Genomic DNA, 21,774 nt, shown 5'->3' on the forward strand with positions numbered 1-21,774 from the left:
AGGCTAATTACATTTATCTTGCAAAATAGAAAAGTGCCCACAGTTGCCCGAATTCGTATCGTTACGCCTTGGCCGTTGAAGGATCGACTGGCCCGCTATACAGCTACGTATAGCGTGCTGAGCAACGTCAGGGGAAGGAAGCCGCGGCTGCGTGCGCGTGACGTAATGCGACTTTCCTGCCAAGTTCAGTTCCGGCGCTCACAATCAGACGGCTGCCATTGTTCTGCTGTTCCATGCCGCAGAGATGACATCCCATCTTCCGCCCGCTTCTCTCTCTCTCTCTCTCTCTCTCTCTCTCTCTCTCTCTCTCACACACACACACACATACACACACAGCTATTTAGATACAGCACAACGAGTCTCGTAACGTAGCTGTTCCAGGTTTAGTACCGACTCCTTACAGTACTCTCTCCGAAGAACCCCCTGGAAGCGTGTGTAGCTACAGTCTTACTATAGAATAGTATTTGCCCCGATTGAGAAAGCTCGGTTGCTCAGTTAATTTCATAGTCCTTGGATCATTTTGCCCAATACGTCGTAATGATATGGAACGAGTCATTTTATGTTCATAACGCAAATTAATTTGTACGTATGGTTACATACTGAGCATTTCTAAGCCGTCTTTTTCTTTCACAAAAATAGAAAAAAAGGGAAAAAGATGCACAGATGTGAGTCACTACTTTCTACCCGCCATCTTTTACACATTACAATAATAGAAACTCTTCCGCAGAATAGGGAGAGCTATCAACGAGAAACTTTCCCAGGTTGTTTTCAAATCTTACCTTGCTGTCCGTAAGATATTTTGTATTGCTGGAAAAGTCTGTGACAAATACCCAGGTATTTCGCTGTTGTTCCAGGAGGGTCAGTCTTTCCCAGAAATACGTATAATGGCTTGCAGGAAGCGTCCTTTTCTTGAGTCTTTGACAGATTTTGCAGACCAGAATCAGTATATCACTGCCAGCAGAGGGATCTCTTATATCACTGCCAGCAGAGGGATCTCTTTGTGTACCGCCAGCGACACGTTAGAACTGGCCTGGAAACCCTGTATTCCTATCTCCAGGGGGAGGACAGGTTGGGAGGAGGGGAGGTAAGACTGGTTCTAAGCTGCTTAGTCTGTATCCACACATCGAGGTGAACACACGTGCAGCTGCCGCCACTCTCCCCTGGCGAGATCCTTTTCTGTCGGTTTTTGCGGTAGTTGTGATATCACAATCACTGTTCTCCGTTCTCAGTGCGTGTGTTGCATTATGATCCGTTGTTTATGAGCGGTTGATTTCCACGACAATTTCGATGTGTAATTAGAGCAGTGGAGTATTTCCTGTCAGTTGTGGTAGCGTGTACTGACCCTCCTACAGTGCACTGACAGTTCGCTGCTGTATCCCTTCTTCACACTTATGCACGTGTTTGTACAAGTTCCTTACCAGCCATACACTTGTGGATCAGTAGGAGACAATTCCCCCGTCATCGGCTGCAGGTTAATCCCCCACCAGTTCCGAGTGGTATTGTGCCCTAGGGTACACAGCAAGGTGAACATATACACACACGCGATCGGAAACGGAAACAAAACCCGTTTCAAGCATCCTCAGTCGAGTTCCATACAACGAGGGGAGCACCTCTGGTTCATACAGTCTGCGGTAGTGGAATATGACAAAGCTGTCTCGTGCGCTGTGGATTGACCAGCAATTAAAAAAGACACGAACAGTTCCAGCACAGGCAGTAGTCTCTATGATTTGCGAAATGCATCATCAGTCCACCCTGCTGCCTCATTATCATTTGCTCCTCTCTGTCCAACACAATAACTCTTTAATTGAACATATTTACCAGCAATTTAATTAATGTTTAAATATATAAACAATATATTGCTCGAACTTAATATCCATTCCTTGTCATGAGATTCGTTTTTTCCCTAGAGTCTTTTTCTATCGTCCCACCAATTTTAGCCAGTTGTGTTTATTTGAATTTCAAATATCAAGGCTGTAGTGTAGTTCTGTTCCGCGCTAAAATTTAGAAAATCGTTCCAGCAGGATAATCCACATTTAAACAAATGAACACAATTCCCAACACAGAATCTAACATCATTCCTCTCCATCGGCTCTGCACAGATTGTCTTTTTCCCGCCAGTTCTCAAACGGTGGAGCGGAAGGGAAGTAGATGGGAGGAGGGCAGAAGTAGGAGTGAGGAGGGGAAGTGGGGGAGGAGGCAGGAGTGGGGATGGTGATGTAAACAATGCGACGTTCGCCCATCTATCCCCCAGGGAGAGCTGCCATCTTGAATAAACTAAAACTGCATCGGGTATCTCTTTATTTCTCTACCAACGTATCCTCATTATTATTAAATACATATTTAGCTACCATATGCAGCTGCAGTATATGCATAGAAAACACGCCTGCATTCGGCTGCAGTGCTGTGTAAAAATTTCAGAGCAGTCGATCAAGAACTTTCGGAGATCTAAGACTTTGAACAAACGAACATTTACGTTTTTATTTACGTAGACTGGCCACTTTTCAGGCAACAACTTCATTTTGTCCTCTTTGTCCCGAATGTCCACCGTTCCCAATACTTCTTCACACGCTCGCTATGCTGTTGGTGTTTTTCTTCCATCCATGTTATTGCCCTCTTCGTAGTTCTTCTTGCGACTTGGAACCCCTCAAAAGTTTATATTCGGTTTCGAAACATGAACTATTCTATTGTGAGGGTTTCCAGATTGTTAGACCTCTCAAAGTCTTCCCAAACTTCTTTAATGCCCGTTGTGAAAGTTGCCTCTTTTCTAGAGGGAGTCAAATATTTGTTTGGATAGTCTCCTTTTGTTCAGTTTGTACAGGTGTCAGAAATATCTTCCTATTTTTCCTCACGGTCTCAGATGTCCTGTCCGCGTTCTAGCAGACTCGTCTGGTTCCGATGTTTCCTGGAATTCTCTTCTCCGTGGTCTCCAACTCCTCCAGCTTTCAGTTCAGCGAGAGGCATTCGCTGGCGTACAGGTACTTTATTTTGATCACAATATTGTAATGTCTCAGTCTGTCAATACAGGAGATGCACTTTTTCAAATGTTCAAATGTGTGTGAATTCCTAAGGGACCAAACTGCTGACGTCATCGTTCCCTAGACTTACACGCTACTTAAACTAACTTATTCTAAGACACACACACACACACACACACACACACACACACACACACACACACACACACACACACACACATGCCCGAGTGAGGACTCGAACCTCCGCCGGGAGGGGCCGCGCAGTCCGTGACATGGGGCCTCAAACCACACGGTCAATCCGCGCGGCTTGCACTTTTTTTTCTCATAAAATTTTTTGGCCGCTCATATGCTGTCTTCATTTCTGAAATCTGTTTGCCTATCGCAGTTTTTTTCCACTTTTCGTGTGCGCTCTCACAGAGGTACTTGAATTTCTCTAGCCTCGCAATCCAGCTTGTCTTTGCTTCAACGGATTTCAGTCCATATTTGTCATTCATCATGAATTTGGTCTTTTCTTTCCAAATGCTAGCTCCGTTTTGCTGACGACCCTTTGTAGGACATTGGTCTGGATGGTCGCTTTCTCTGGGCTTTCCGAAAGTATCGGAAAGTCATCCGCAAAGGCCAGCCGGTTCACTTTAATTCCTTCCGTCTCATTTCGACTAATTCCATTATTTTTCAGGTTCTGATTTTCAAATTATGACAGTATTTTCAGAACACACAGATGAGTAGACTGTCGCCTTGCATCACACCTGTCTTGAGTTCAAAAGGCCGAGACGGTTCTCCCATGAGCTTCACCTAGGAGGTAGTGCTTGCTAAGGTGACTTTGGCTGTGTTCGAAAATTTGGTCTGACACCGAATGATCTGATAACCCTATCCACGCTGATAACCTTTTTGAAGACTATGAAACACCTCTCAATTTTCTTGCGACTCGTTATTCCGTAAAGGATGATCGACTTCAGATGAAGGATTTGCTCGGCGCTTGAGCGTTTGTAAGTAGGCTGTTTAGGGTTTTATGTTGGTAACGCCACGTAGCGCTGTGTATGAAAATCGCTGACCGCGCTATGTGCAGTCTGTGGCTGGTTGGACTCACTGTTGGAATATTCGCTTGTGTAAAGTTGGGCAGTTGGATGTGAACAGCGCGTAGCGTTGGGCAGTTGGAGGTGAGCTGCCAGCAGTGGTGGATGTGGGAAGAGAGAGATGCCAGAGTTTTGAGAGGTTACTATAAGCGGACGATCTGGACATGTCTGTCAGAAAAATGAAATTTGTTTAATTGGATGTCACAAAATTGTATAAATGTCTTTTGAAAGCTATTAAGATAAATACATTGTTTGTTCTCTATCAGAATCTTTCATCTGCTAACTATTCCTATCAGTAGTTAGTGCCTTCAGTAGTTAGAATCTTTTATTTACCTGGCAGTATTGGCACTCGCTGTGTTGCAGTAGTTAAAGTAACGAAGATTTTTGTGAGGTAAGTGATTCATGAAAGGTATAGGTTATTGTTGGTCAGGGCCATTCTTTTGTAGGGATTATTGAAAGTCAGATTGCGTTGTACTGAAAATATTATGTGTCAGTTTAGTGATGACCAGAATAAGTAAAGAGGAAACTGTTTGAGTACGTTGAGTTTTGCTCAACTGTTTGAAAATGAAATAACGAAGAAGTTTACCAGCACAGTCATTTATAATTTTTCAAAGGGGACGTTTCACGGTCATTCCGCGACCCTCTTTGGTGCTCTCAGAGTTGCTTATCCAGGGTCACGTTTTTTCTACTCGGACGTATTTTTGAAAGGGTTTTGTAGGCGACCGGTAGGAGACACACATGTATAGCTGTAACGTCCTCTCTCTGTAACGTTTTGCAACTTCAAATTATTTCTCGGTCTCCCACAGCGTTTGTAAAATTTGGTGTAGGTCAACGATAATTTTCGGTATGCGGATTATTCCGAAGGCTTTACACCACCTGATATTTTCAAAACGATATTTTGTGATACTTCAGTCCTGTAGATGCTGCAGGTAAATACAAATTTCGAAGCTTACTCCACAAAAAATATTCCTATGTGAAGCATCGCAATGACGACCTCCACTCTTGTTTGCGAGGTGGAACGGTGCTGCCTTTGTTAGCTGAGCAGCTCTGTCAACCGTAAGTGGATGCTTACTGTAGCGCGAGCGCGTCATTTGTACTGGCGAAAAGAGTCACTACATTACGTTTATTCTTTCGGTAGAAATAGCGAGAAAGCCTCCCCCCCCCCCCCCCCATTTCGCTCTGTGGTACGTGAGTAAATACTGTGTCCTGCTCCAACAAACACTAGTTAACATTAAAAACAGTTAACTATAGGAAAGTAAATACGTATTTTAAAAGCCCGTGACATTAAACATAGTTTTACACGAAAAGTTAGGTTAATGTGAGACACAGAGAATGCTGAAAGCACTAGGGAAGTTGTTTACCATTTTGCGCGCAATCCAGTGTTTACAGAGCGATCGTTATTGTTGTGTAGCGCACAAACGTCAAGGCGAACGACCTTAAAACTTAGGGATTCCCAAGTGAAACGCTTCATCAGTGTTAAGACTGAAATCATTTGACACAATATTCTGTATTAACTTTTTTTGCCTGATATTCTGATGGTGGGCTGCGCCCGAAACGCTCAAATAAAGTTTCACTAGGAACTCGACCGTGCGACGAAGACGTCCCGTGTATCCAGTGACGTCACTGGTGCACCGCTCATTGGCGCCTCCCTCTGCTGCCGTGACAATAGAAGCCGCAACAATGGGCGCCGTGCTGGCAGTGTGTGGTGTTATGGACGCCGTCGCATTGTTCACGTGGTGCCGTGTCTTGTCTCAATGCAAACAGGCGATTTCCTCACTCAACGTAAGTGACGTCGTTGTACCACTGTACGGCATACGGAAGAACGTTTGTCCTCTCCGACGCTACTCGCGTAGGACCGCTTACATCGTCCATAGCGTCGAGTATGGCACTTCTGAAATAAAGTATTTCATATTAGCGTCAGCCATGAGATCTCGACCACCCACCCGAATGTCTGTGCGTATTAAAACGCCACTTCCGGGACAGGGAGGTGAACTGGGCCACGAATCTAACCCGCCCAGAGGATTAATGACGAGGTTCGGTGCGCCATCCAGCCTGGATGTGGTTTTCAGGCGGTTTCTCACATCCCACTAAGTGAATACCGGGCTGGAACCAAAGACTGGCCTCAGTTACACGATTCGAAAAATTTTAGAAAACTTTCGCTCACTGTCATACAGATAGAAATAGACGCAGACAGTTGGGGGTAAACACACACTCGTAGCCGAGAGGTCTGAGGCGCTGCAGTCATGGACTGTGCGGCTGGTCCTGGCGGAGGTTAGAGTCCTCCCTCGGGCATGGGTGTGTGTGTTTGTCCTTAGGATAATTTAGGTTAAGTAGAGTGTAAGCTTACGGACTGATGACCTTAGCAGTTAAGGTCCATAAGAGCTGACACAAATCTGTACATTTTTTAGACATACACTCCAAAAAAAAAAAGCACTCACTAAAAAAAAATTACCGTATTTTACGGACCATAATACGCACTTTTTCTTCTAAAAATTGCCTCTGAAATTCAGGTGCGTCTCACACTCGAAATTAATTTAAAAATGTCCAGCGATTCGTTTAAAATTCCCACCACTCTTAAAAATGGCCATATATTCGATGCCGTGGGAAACATGTCTCTATCTGGCAACATTGGATTCAACTGGCAACAGCAGTGCACCGATGCGACGGACATGAGCTGTTGGCATTCGCAAGCTTGCTAACACTGTCTCCTTCCCACACCGCCGCCACAAACGCAGAACACAGTCTAGCCAATGATGTGTCATTGCAGCCTAAGGGGCCAGTGAACTTGAATTGAAAGTGATTTGTGACAGTAAAATATTTTTCTCAGTAGCTAGTTTCGTAATAGAAAAAAGTAAAATTTCGTCATATGATGCCTGCTACTGAATGAAAGTAATAGCGTACGCAGAAGAACGTGGAAACAGAACAACTGAGCGACATTTCGACCCTCCAATGTTAGAAAAAACTATTCGCGATTGACGGGCTGCTAAAGAACTGGAAAAAATGAGAAAGAGTAAATCTGCGAATCCAGGACTCAATGACCAAAATCAAAATATCTCTGAAGATGCCACAGGAGTATGAAGAGAAAATACTATCTTTCCATCATTTTATTATTCAACATCGAAAGAAGACCAGTGTGAAACTAAGCCAAAACTCCTTTGACACTGGATATGAAAGAATGGACTACACTGTTGTCCTTTCATGTTGCATTGACGGTACTAAACGTAATCCAGCGATCATTTTCAAACGCGAAACAATGCCGAAACCTGAAATACGGCCAGGCGTTGTTATTCACGTACGTGACAAACGCTGGATGGACGAGGCTGGTATGGAATTATGGGCCAATAGTGCGGTAGAGAAGGAAAGGTGCTTTATTGGAGAAGAGTTCTCTTCTTGTGCTGGATCATTTTAGTAGTCATTTGAAAAATTCTGTGAAAGGGAAACTGAGGCAGGGAAATACAGAGGTTGCTGATATTCCGGGAGGATTTACTTCACAATTGCAACCCCTTGATGTTTCGATAAACAACCCATTTAACGTGTACCTGCATGAGACAGGAATGGAACAAATGTGTGATGGACGAAGCCCAACATGAATTCACACCGAAGGGAGCTTTAAAACAACCTACAATCAAACAAGAACGTCAGTGAATAAAACAGTTGTGGTCCAGAGTGTGAGAAGATATTAATGTTAAATCTCTCAAGAAGTGCGGCATAAGCAACGTCCTCGATGGCTGTGAAGACCATCATATATGTGAAGCGGGCAATGATTACTACTACGACGAAGAAGAAGAAGAAGAAGAAGAAGAAGAAGAAAAAATTCCAGATGAACATTTTCAGGAATTTTAAAGGTCAGTTCGGTTTTATAAACAAAGAATTTCTTTTTTTAGTCTGGCTCTGCAATATAATAATAAAAATCGTAAAAACGTCATTTTTTAAAAAACTGCTTAAAAATTGAGGTTCGTCTTATAGTCCGCAACGTCTCATAGTCGGTAAAACACACTACTGGCCATTGAAATTGCTACACCACGAAAACGACGTGCTACAGACGCGAAATTTAACCGACAGGAAGAAGATGCTGTGATATGCAAATGATTACCTTCTCAAAGCATTCACACAAGGTTGGCGCCGGTGGCGACATCTACAATGTGCTGACATGAGCAAAGTTTCCAACCGATTTCTCATACACAAACAGCAGTTGACCGGCGTTGCCTGGTGAAACGTTGTTGTGATGCCTCGTGTAAAGGTCGGATTGTAGCCTATCGCGATTGCGGTTTATCGTATCGCGACACTGCTGCTCGCGTTGGTCGAGATCCAATGGCTCTTAGCAGAATATGGAATCGGTGGGTTCAGGTGGGTAATACGGAACGCCGTGCTGGATCCCAACGGCCTCGTATTACTAGCAGTCGAGATGAAAGGAATCTTATCCGCACGGCTGTAACGGATCGTGCAGCCATGTCTCGATCCGAGTCAACAGATGGGGACGTTTGCAAGACCACAACCATCTGCACGAACAGTTCGACGACGTTTGCAGCAGCACGGACTATCAGATCGGAGACCACGGCTGCGGTTACCCTTAACGCTGCATCACAGACAAGAGCGCCTGCGATGGTGTACTCAACGAAGAAACTGGGTGCAAGAATGGCAAAACGTCATTTTTTCGGATGAATCCAGGTTCTGTTTACAGCATCATGATGCTCGCATCCGTGTTTGGCGACATCGCGGTGAACGCAACATTGGAAGCGTGTATTCGTCATCGCCGTACTGACGTATCACCCGGCGTGATGGTATGCGGTGTCATTGGTTACACGTCTCGGTCGCCTCTTGTTCGCATTGACGGCACTTTGAACAGTGGATGTTACATTTCAGATGTCTTACGACCCGTGGTTCTACCCTTCATTCGATCCCTGCGAAACCGTACATTTCAGCAGGATAATGCACGATCGCATGTTGCAGGTCCTGTACGGGCCTTTCTGGATACAGAAAATGTTCGACTGCTGCCCTGGCCAGCACATTCTCCAGATCTTTCAGCAATTGAAAACGTCCGGTCAATGGTGGCCGAGCAACTGGCTCGTCACAATACGCCAGTCACTACTCTTGATGAACTGTGGCATCGTGTTTAAGCTGCATGGGCAGCTGTACCTGTACACGCCATCCAAGCTCTGTTTGACTCAATGCCCAGGCGTATGAAGGCCGCTATTACGACCAGAGGTGGTTGTTCTCGGTACTGATTTCTCTGGATCTATGCACCCAAATTGTGTGAAAATGTAATCATATCTCAGTTCTAGTAAAATATATTTGTCCAATGAATACCCGTTATCATCTGCATTTCTTCTTGGTGTAGCAATTTTAATGACCAGTAGTGTAGGATATGCGAATGGAACGGAAATCAATAGATGTGATGGATGTGTACAGAGAAACATATGATTACAATTTCAGAAAAATTTGATGATTTATTCGAGAGAGAATCTCCACAAATTGAGCAATATGAGTAACACGTTGGTCCACTTCTGGCCCTCATGCAAGCAGCTATTCGGCTCGGCGTTGACTGATAGACTTGTCGGATGTCCTCCTGATGGCTTTCGTGCCAAATTGTCCAGTTGGCGCGTTAGAACGAAAAAACCCCCAGATGGCTGAAGGGCTTTGCGAAAAATACTCCAAACGTTGTGAAGTGGGGAAAGATCCGGAGACCTCGCTGACCGAGGCAGGGTTTTGCAGGCGCGAAGACAAGCAGTAGAAACTCCCGCGGAGTGCGGGCAGGCGTTATCTTGCTGAAATGTAAGTCCACGACGGCTTGCCATGACGGGCGAGGAAAGGGGGCTACAGAATGTCGTCGGTGTACCGCTGTGATGTACGGGTTCCGCGGATGGCAAGCGAATGGATCCTGCTCTGAAATGACACGAGCTGGCTGGTGACTGGGGCTCTGTCAGAAGCGGGACTCGCCGCCGAAGACGGCTCTACTCGAGTCAGTGAGATTCCGGGCCGAAGACGCCCGCGGGCTTACATTTCACCAACACAACGCCTGTTCACACACGGCGAGAGTTTCTGCTGCTTGCCTTCGTGCCTGCAAAACCCTACCTTGGCCAGCAATGTTGCCGGGTCTCTCTTCAATTGAGAACGTTTGGAACACTACGGACACGCCCATCTCGGGATTCCGACGGTCTAGCGCGCCAGCCGGACAGATTTTGGCACGGTGCCGCTCAGGAGGACGTCAAGCATCTCCGTCAGTCAATGCAAAGCCGAAGAACTGCCTGCATAAGGGTCAGAGGTGGACCACCGTCTTACTGACTTCGCCCAGTACACAGAGCTCTTCCTCTTGAATAAATCGTGCAATTTTTCTGAAATTATAGTCACTTGTTTGTCTGTACATGAACACACATTTACCGATTTTCGTCCCATTCAGACAATTCCTTCGTGGTGCGTTTTTTTTTCCCCTTGGTGTGTACTTCATGCGTTTGTGCTGAAATGACAGGTTGTAACACCTCCGATTTATGTATCCCGCTCGATCGGGATCAGATAGCAGCCCAGATAAATATTAATTAATGTGACCGTGTACCCAATGGAGCTGGCAACCGGATTTGACTGCTACAGAGTTGTTACATTCCATTTTGTCCTTCTCAATGCTGTAATAATGAAATGTCTGGTACCAAGAAGAATAACAACACAACTTCATTAATCAAGAACCTATATTCGTCTCTAAAACACAAGAAAAAGGAGACAGCCACTGCCTTCGTCATACATATTTAATAACGGCTAGTCTCAGCACAGGCTTCTTCGTTATTCATTATCGTCACACGCTAAATACAACCACTGCAATCCAACAGTGCAATCCAAATGATGCCGCCGCGGTAGACGCGAAACCACAAATATCACTGATCACTCTCGTAATTATACTTTTTCACTTTCCCGTATTATTCTAACACAAAGGTGTTAAACCGCGGCGATGGCCACTCCCTTTGTCGGCAAAACCTTGCATTACAGCAACAGGCCTCCACACGGCTCGGCCCGCAACCTGGGAACTGACTTCAACTCTACACTCGCTCTCGCAACCCGACACTATCGATTGTTTGCCCTACCGACCTGTGCCGAGTGCAAACTTATAGTAAGGGACTACGGACCCCTTACAAGGTCTATCGCGTAATTTTAAATGATAATAAATGACTGAATAATTCATGCAGCGATAACCGTGCTGTTATTCTTATTGTATGAAATAGTTTTGAAAAATAGAAAGAATGAATTCTCTCTCTTTTCTGCATGTTAAATGCCACAGCTCACTTTTCTCAGGGTGCTATCACCAACAATAGCATACATATCCCAACGTGAAGACATCCGTCCAACCCACGATGCATTAAAATCCTTTTTAACTATTTCGCGATAATACATTTAAACAATTCTTAATTTTTTCTGAGGGGCTGGATGTTCCAGGATAGCTGCCTATATGCAGTGGCAGCGTAAGCATTTTCGATATTGTTATTAATAGAAACTGCACCTGTGGTCTAATATGAATTGAAAAATATTGCAGGGCGCCGTTTTCAGATTATTAATATTATTCTTTTTATACTGTTAGTATTATATGACTGTTAGAAGAACTTGTATAATTTTTGTCATTAAAATGGAGTCGCTACAACAATGAGCCTACACAGAAATGGCCAGGGCAACATTTAATTGTTACGTACTGAATCATATACAGGATAGGTACTAGCTACTCACAAAAATACGAACTACAATTATTAATCTCATATGTATTCAACAAAATTATATTCCTACTACAAAGAATTGTATCAGTTACAGACCGTGAAAATTTAACGTCCGTCAGGGAGGACCGCATAATCGACAAGACACTGAAACAAAAAACCACTCATCCTTCAAAAATGGCTCAAATTGCTCTGAGCACTATGGGACTTAACATCTGAAGTCATCAGTTCCCTAGAACTTAGAACTACTTAAACCTAACTAACCTGCAGACACACACATCGATGCGGGATTCGAACCTCCGACCGTAGCGGTCGCGAGGTTCCAGACTGAAGTGCCTAGAACTGCTCGGCCACATCGGCCGGCACTCATCTTTCTTCTACAATAATAATAATAATTATTATTATTATTATAATTATAATAATCCCCGTGGAGGCCCGGGAAAAGAATAGGCCTCCGGTATGTTCTGCCAGTCGTAAAAGGGGACGAAAAGAACAAACCACTAATAGGGCTAACCCCCCTTTTAGTGTGATCAGTTGGTTCAGGACAGAACTAAAGAAGCCTCGGACAAGCGCCGTCATGGTCGGGGACGACGCTTGAACCCTATGCCCGCCCACAATGGTAACGACACTGCTAGCCAACTGGAAAATGATTTAAATCCAAATAGAGGTGTTTTGCAGGATATGCTTCCTGCAACCACCCTAGAAGGAAAACAAAGACAGAGGATGAGATGGTCAGATGAAGTTAATCGACACCTCATGTTCTGTTATTACCAAGCAACAAACCTAGGAACCAACAAAACTGGATACAGATCACAAGTATACACAACATTTATTACCAGATACCCAGAATTAAAATTTTTAACAGAACAACGACTAGCTGATCAGATCCGTGTAATAATAAAAAATAACAGGATACCCCAGTCAGAATTAGAAAACACCAAACAACAAGTACAACAAATACTGGAACAAAATAATGTACAATCAGAAGAAGAAGAAAATACAGTAATGGACTCAAACATCCCAGAGCAAACAAACAAAGAACAACACGCACCAATTAAACAATCAGAGGAAAACGAAATCTTAAGACAGCCACCAGAACAAGCACAAATAGAACACGAAGTGACACAGATGTTAGATATAGAAGAAAAATTTCAGCTAACATATATAGAATACAAAGACACAAATACAGACATTAGACCATTCTTGCATAGACCACCAAATAACTCACAAGTCTAAACAACAATAAAAACTATCAACACAATCATACACAACAAAATAAATGAAAACACAACTATGGAAGAGTTACAACTACTGGTTTATATAGGAGCACTCACTACACTAAATATACACACTAGGCAGAGATCAGAACCAACCAACACACAGAAGAAACCCACCAAACCAGCATGGCAACACAGGCTACAGATCAAAATAGAAAAACTGAGAAAAGACATTGGACAGCTAACACAATTTATAAGAAATGAAATCTCGGAAAAAAAAGGAAAAGGTTAGGTAAAATCTCACAACAAGAAGTGACAGAGCAATTAGACAAAAAGAAGCAGAAATTACAAGCATTAGCCAAACGACTCAGAAGATACAAAAAAAGTGAAAATAGAAGGAAACAAAACCAAACATTCAACACAAACCAAAAGAAATTTTACCAGACAATAGATAACACACACATTAAAATAAACAATCCGCCAAACATAACAGACATGGAACACTTCTGGAGCAACATATGGTCAAACCCGGTACAACATAACAGGCATGCACGGTGGATACAAACAGAAACAGACACATACAAGATGATACCACAAATGCCTGAAGTGATAATTTTGCAACATGAAGTCACCCAAGCAATTAATTCTACTCACAATTGGAAAGCCCCTGGAAATGATAAAATAGCAAATTTCTGGTTAAAGTAGTTCACCTCAACACATTCACATCTAACTAAATTATTTAACAGTTACATTGCAGACCCATACACATTCCCTGATACACTTACACATGGAATAACTTATCTGAAACCTAAAGATCAAGCAGATACAGCGAACCCAGCTAAATATCGCCCCATAACATGCCTACCAAAAATATATACAATATTAACTTCTGTCATTAAACAGAAATTAATGACACATACAACACAGAACAAAATTATAAATGAAGAACAAAAAGGCTGTTGCAAAGGAGCACGAGGATGTAAAGAGCAACTGATAATAGATGCGGAGGTGACATATCAAGCTAAAACTAAACAAAGGTCGCTACACTATGCATACATTGATTACCAAAAAGCTTTCGATAGTGTACCCCACTCATGGTTACTACAAATATTGGAAATATACAAAGTAGATCCTAAATTGATACAGTTCCTAAACATAGTAATGAAAAATTGGAAAACCACACTTAATATCCAAATAAATTCAAATAATATCACATCACAGCCAATACAGATTAAGCATGGAATATACCAAGGAGACTCATTAAGTCCTTTCTGGTTCTGCCTTGCTCTGAACCCACTATCCAACATGCTAAATAATACAAATTATGGATACAATATTACTGGAACATACCCACACAAAATCACACATTTGCTATACATGGATGATCTAAGACTACTGGCAGCAACAAATCAACAACTCAACCAATTACTAAAGATAACAGAAGGATTCAGCAATGATATAAGTATGGCTTTTGGAACAGACAAATGTAAGAAAAATAGCATAGTCAAGGGAAAACACACTAAACAAGAAGATTACATATTGGATAACCACAGCGACTGCATAGAAGCGATGGAAAAAACGGATGCCTATAAATATCTAGGATACAGACAAAAAATAGGAATAGATAATACAAATATTAAAGAAGAACTAAAAGAAAAATATAGACAAAGACTAACAAAAATACTGAAAACAGAATTGACAGCAAGAAACAAGACAAAAGCTATAAATACTTATGCTATGCCAATATTGACCTACTCATTTGGAGTAGTGAATGGAGTAACACAGACTTAGAAGCACTCAATACACTTACACGATCACAATGCCACAAATATAAAATACATCACATACATTCAGCAACTGAAAGATTCACATTAAGCAGAAAGGAAGGAGGAAGGGGATTTATCGACATAAAAAACCTACATTATGGGCAGGTAGACAATTTAAGAAAATTCTTTATAGAACGAGCAGAAACTAGCAAAATACACAAAGCAATCACTCATATAAATACATCGGCTACACCACTACAATTTCATAACCACTTCTACAACCCTTTAGATCACATAACATCAACAGATACGAAGAAAGTAAATTGGAAAAAGAAAACACTACATGGCAAGCACCCGTATCATCTAACACAGCCACACATCGATCAAGACGCATCCAACACATGGCTAAAAAAATGGTTCAAATGGCTCTGAGCACTATGGGACTCAACTGCTGAGGTCATCAGTCCCCTAGAACTCAGAACTACTTAAACCTAACTAATCTAAGGACATCAGAAACATCCATGCCCAAGGCAGGATTCGAACCTGCGACCGTAGCGGTCTTGCCGTTCCAGACTGCAGCGCCTTTAACCGCACGGCCACTTTGGTCAGCCAACACATGGCTAAGAAAAGGCAATATATACAGTAAGACGGAAGGATTCATGATTGCAATACAGGATCAAACAATAAACACCAGATATTACAGCAAGCATATTATTAAAGATCCCAATACCACAACAGATAAATGCAGACTTTGCAAACAACAAATAGAAACAGTAGATCACATCACAAGTGGATGTACAATACTAGCAAATACAGAATACCCCAGAAGACATGACAATGTAGCAAAAATAATACATCAACAGCTTGCCTTACAACATAAACTTATAAAACAACGTGTTCCCACATACAAGTATGCACCACAAAATGTACTGGAGAACGATGAATACAAATTATACTGGAACAGAACCATTATAACAGATAAAACAACACCACATAACAAACCTGACATCATACTCACCAATAAAAAGAAGAAATTAACACAACTAATCGAAATATCCATACCCAATACAACAAATATACAAAAGAAAACAGGAGAAAAAATTGAAAAATACATCCAACTGGCTGAGGAAGTTAGACATGTGGCATCAGGATAAAGTTGACATCATACCAATTATACTATCAACTACAGGAGTCATACCACACAATATCCACCAGTACATCAATGCAATACAGCTACATCCAAACATATATATACAACTACAGAAATCCGTAATTATTGATACATGTTCAATTACCCGAAAGTGCCTAAATGCAATATAACACGTACTGTACAGTTAAAAGGAAGTGACGCTTGATCAAGGTCCGCATCACTCCATTTTTAACCGGACTTAACGTCTGAGAAAGTGAAGGAAATAATAATAATAATAATAATAATAATAATAATAATAATAATAATAATAATAATATGTGTAATTCTGATGGCACAGGTAACTCTTCTCCATTGTTAAGTCTCTGCATTTTATTTCTGCTATTTTTTAACAGAGGCAATGCTATAAAAAAAGCTTGGAATACCATTTGTATAGTTCCATACAGCCATGTAAATGGCATTCCACGATAGCACATTTCCTTTTATCGTTTGTCTACGACCAAACAGGTGACGATCGACGTGTTTGATTTAATCTTTATTATTTAATTATTATGTTTATCTGCTTCCGAACAGGTGATTACAGGTTGATGTGATTTATTTTATTATTATTATTATTGACTAAATTCGTCTGCATCCAAACAGGTGGCGACAGATACACGTTGTTTTTTAATCATCATATTAATGTGTTTTAAGCTTGCCTGCGTCCAAACAGGTGACTGCAGGCACATGTGATTTTAATAGTTATGATAATACATGTGCTTTCTTACAATTCTTGTATACGGGTGCTTTTACTCTAAAGCTGAGTGCAGCCTTTTTTTTGCTATTTCTCCTCGGAATGATTTGTTTTATGCTCCCCCATTTGGGTAAAGGCTACTGGGAAATGGAGGGAATACCAGGGCAGAGCTGTAAAGACTGTACTCTTATTAAACATTTAAATACATAAAAACAGACACAGTTACCTTCAATTTGGTTTGTCGTTAAGATTTTTACATAAAACAGAATGTTCATAGTTATTTTTCTTTCGTGGTAAGCTGGTGAAGTGAAGTGACGAGGGAATGGGCGCCGGAATGCGACCCCGTCAGCGCGTACTGCACGTTGTGACGTCACCGAGGCGAGCGATCAGCTGACGCGCGACAGCGACGAGCCGCACGCAGCCGCCCGCCGCCCGTGCGTCGCCCCCCACCCTCCTTGCGGTTGTTCTCCGCCACCGCTCCACAGCAAAATTTCATGAAATGCAAGAACAGCGACATCAGTTCGTTATAGATAAATAGATGCTTATTTCTGCGGTTGGGAAAAACACCTGATTATTAATCCTGTTTTATTGCTTCAGCCAGCACCAGTTTGTCGTTTCGCGTATGAATTAATCGTCCACTCGTTAATACATACGAAGTCCACTGTATGACACAGTTTAATTACAGCTCGTCACACTCTTGTTGAAGTTTATATTTCGATTTCTTATTGCTGCATGACACTGTTCAATTTCACAGTTTGTCCCACGTTAACGTTTTCTTTTTTTATAGCTTCATACAGTTGCTGCGCCCTAGAGTATGCTGTTTACACAGTCACACTAACACACCACATTGTCTATAATGTGACGAAGAGGTATCTCCGGACATGCTTGCACAGATCAGCTGTTCTGTTCGCTTTCGCGGTCGGATTCCCATTGTTGACTTACTCCACTCCAATCGTTGGCGAGATGTCCGTACAGATCAGCTATGCTTCGAAACAGGTTAAGTAACGTCCTCGTCCGAAACACATTTACCAGTTTGCCACGGGCTGTTATCTATCTACTACATTTCACCTTAAGGGGACGTTTACTATCTTTTGGTTCTAAAAAGCGATTTTTTTTAAATTGCATTTTTGGATCCATAAAAGTGTTTAGAGTCAACTCCTGAAACGGTTTTTTCCGAATACGGAACGGAAATGTTTGTTATTCGCGGTTGAAGAAAAAATTTCACATGCCTGAAATCGGCCTTTTTCACGCACCAGTTTCCTTTTCGGGAATTTCGACTTTCTGGCCGCGAAAAGTTCTATGTGCTTGCGCATGACTAAAACTGATAAAGTGGCGTATTGCAGAGGCTACCGGACATCTGGACGAATAACAATACGACCAGCCGCTCTCCAGAGAAGTTCAAAAAGTGATTCTTCCGATCTACGAAGCCCTTTCGGAGGACGAGTTATTGTAAGGGTCCTTTGGAGGAAATACACAAAATTCAAATGAAAGTTTGAACGCGTGTGTTTGGAAGTTAACCGCCAATCATTCGCATTCTTGTGCGAAGACTCTGGAGATTGCGACTTTCCTGGAAGTGAGCACCTTCAACGATGGGTATTCAGCAATTCCGAAGACCGTGACAACGATGGACGTCGCCCTAGGACTCTATTCGACTCAGTTCGCCGAGCATTAGGACGACCACCGGATTCAACCTTGTCGCCGGCCGTACGAGCGGCTCTGGAGCAGCGCAGGATGGCCCAGATCGAGCAGAACGCCCTCTATGAGGAAGAGGAAGGACTAGTTTATGGACCTGAAATAGCAGATTGAACATAAGTTGCATAATATTGCATTTATATGTAGTCAAAACTTCAAACGCGTTTTTCTCGAAATGACTTTCTTTTATCGCGCGGTATGGTAACTTCAAATCTACTGAACCGATTGGCATGATTCTTTGTTTCCGACAAAGCTAACTAAATTGTCTAGGAGTTGTACCACGTTTATTCCGATCCATCAACTATAAATATTTTTACATGGCCGACGAAATCGAAAAATTAATGAAAAACCCCTATTTTGTTTCAAATGGCCGCCATTTTGTTTCATATGGTCCAAATAACTTAAGCCAGATACATCTCCTAAATAATCTTATATACTTCGTTAACGTCAACTCAATTTTGATTTCGGACCAGCGGGCTGACCTGTGACTTACCGCGCGTTGAGGTCTACATCGAAATTTTGTTTCGTCCCGACGGCACTTCCTCCTTTTCTCTTCGATATTTCCAGTCGAAAAAAATTCGTTTGTAGAGGAAATATCAGTAAACAGTTTGACCAAATTTTACACTGTTATCCATAACACATCCCGAGAAAAAAATTCTCAAAGAACATGCTTTTTTTTTGGGCCAAAGATAGTAGACCTCCCCTTAATACACTATAATAAAACCAACATCTCTGGCGTTGTACTGTTCATAACGTTTCATGAACAATATTTATTACATAATACTTCCGTTCCTCACAGTCTCTTCTGACATTAAATCGTTCATGAAAACTTTAACATTTTACTTACATGACGAAATACACAATGTATTCGTATTCACATTATAACTCATTACAATTCACATTAGGTATTGGTAACATTAGTACCTTCCTGTTACATATGCTTGGCCAATTGACCATTTTTTTGACTTTTCAGCACTGGTCAGGTTTATACAATAACTCAGTTGGTCACATTAAGATACATTTAAATGTATATTCACTGAATACAAGACTCCTGAATATGTCTCTGCTTCCGTGATACTTTTAACATCACTGTACTTGACAGTCCGGTTCACTCAAAACGTGACCGTATCTTAATGACATCCTATCGTTATAAATTCGGTTGATAAAACTACCTAGTTTCTACCTATTAATCTTTAATTTTTTCATTCAGTTGATTCATGGCTTGTACCGTTACATGTACTACGCTCATGATCATTTAATAAATTCTTTAATCTTTTTAAAATTCTACTCATACCACTGTATTTGTCATAACATATTTCTAACAAATTCTATCATGACGTTAATTGCTTGAAACTTTTATTACATACTAGGATAAAACTTTAATCTTGACTACAAATAAATTGAAAATTCATTAATGAAAAGAAATATTATTAAGCCTAAACTGACATTTATTACATACATATATATTATTTATAAAATTTCTTTAAATCCTTGTATGGGTATAAACCCATTGGTTTCTTATTCTCAGGATTAGTTAGAAAATAACTACATCCATATGGTATCTTTTCAATCACATATGGTCCACTATACAGTAATTGGCATTCCTTATTTCTTTTGTTTACAAGAGAGGCCTTCGGGTGATTCTTTAGAAGTACCATCTCCCTACTTCATACTCTCGCACTTTCCTTCACTATTGGTCGTACTTCTTGCTGATCTCTTCTCCAGTCAGCTGCTGACAGTTTAACTTTCGCAATGGAGGTACCCACTCGCCATTTTCATCCTCAGACAATATCAATTCTGCTAGGGTGTATTGGGTAGATGGTTAGATATGTTCTCAAACAGGTTTACATATTCAGTCCATTTTGCATGTTTATTTGGCACGTATGTCCACATGAATCTGTTCAATTCTTTGAATATACGTTTCATCGGACTGGCTTCCGGATAGAGCCTAGCTATCAGTATCTGTTTTATACTATGGTTTCTCAGAAAATTTCTTTACATGTAACCAGTAAAATACGAAGCATTATCTGAAATGATAGCTTCCGGTTTACCAAGGATAGGTATATAATCTTTTTCTATCCTGTTCATAATGGCTGTAGTTGTAGAGGATTTGATCGGATACACCTTCAAAAATTTGGAAAATACATCCTAAACTGCCAATGTATACTATCACCTTCCTCGTGCTGTCGGGAGTGGTCCAGTTAAATCCAAAGAAACTAGTTGTAACGGGTGCGTCGATACGGTTGCATGTAATTCGTTTCTTGCTGAACAGTTGCTCGGTTTCGTTTTCTCACATATGAGGCATGTTCTCAAAATTCTGCGAACATACCTGCCTAAATTTGGGTAATAGCAAAAGCGTTCCATATTAGCAATAGTTTTATTGATGCCAAAATGCCCCCAAGTTTTGTGGGTATACCAGATAAAGTCTTGCAAACAACTTTCCAGAATGCACACGCACCACCGTTCTTCCTCTTTCGTAGGTTTATGGTATAAAAATGCCATCAGTTATCTTAAATTGCTTGGCTAATTCAGATTTTTGATTCTCAGTGATCATTTGCACAATGTTTTTCCACTTACAGTCAGCAGTTTGCAATTCAGACATACGTTTACACATATCTAAAAAATATTGCCAGTATATTTGATCTATAATCAACAGTACCTTGTACACTGATGCCTATTCGATAAGTTCTGCATTTTCAGACATGCCCTGTGGCAACCTAAACAAAGCATGAACAATGATGTTATCTTTCCCATTAATACGTGTACACAATTTGGAAGCGATACTCTTGCAACACTAAAGCCCATCTCGCTAGGGTGTATGTAACAATTTACATGTTAACAAGAAACTTAAAAACTGGTGATCACAATACACCTTTACCTTTTCATCGTAAATTTAAAAATGAAATTTCTTGAAGGCTCAAACCACAGCTAAGGCTTAAAGTTCCGTTGCTGAATGCGATAATTCACATTCTGTTAGTACACGACTCGCAAAACTAATAGCGTTAATCTGGTGTTTGCAGTCTGTTCCATGAACTTGGAACAGACAAGCTCCTAGTCCTGTAAATGATGCATCAGCAGCAATGCAGAAATCTTTGTCGGGGTGGTACAGAAGACCTGCATTGACAAACGCTTGCTCGATTCTATTGAGCTCTCTCTCACAGGGGAGCGAAATTATATTTTTCTTGAGCATATTTTAATCTCTCTTCTACCAAGTTTTGAATTTAGATTTGCAGTGATTCCCACTTGTTCGAATTTGCTGAGTGTTCTATTTATTATCTCAATATGCTCTTCCCCGGTGGGAGTCGCAATCAAAATGTCATCCACATATACGGTGACTATCAAGAAACTCTGGGGCTAACACCGAATCAAGAGCTGCTATGAACACCCCAGCACACGTATTTAACCCGAATGGGAGCACTTTGAACTGGTAACTCCGACCAGCGAAAATGAAAGGTGTATACTTTCTCGACTGCTCCGTCAAAG

This window comes from Schistocerca piceifrons, chromosome 8 (genome assembly GCF_021461385.2).
Source record: "Schistocerca piceifrons isolate TAMUIC-IGC-003096 chromosome 8, iqSchPice1.1, whole genome shotgun sequence".
NCBI classification, from domain to species: domain Eukaryota; kingdom Metazoa; phylum Arthropoda; class Insecta; order Orthoptera; family Acrididae; genus Schistocerca; species Schistocerca piceifrons.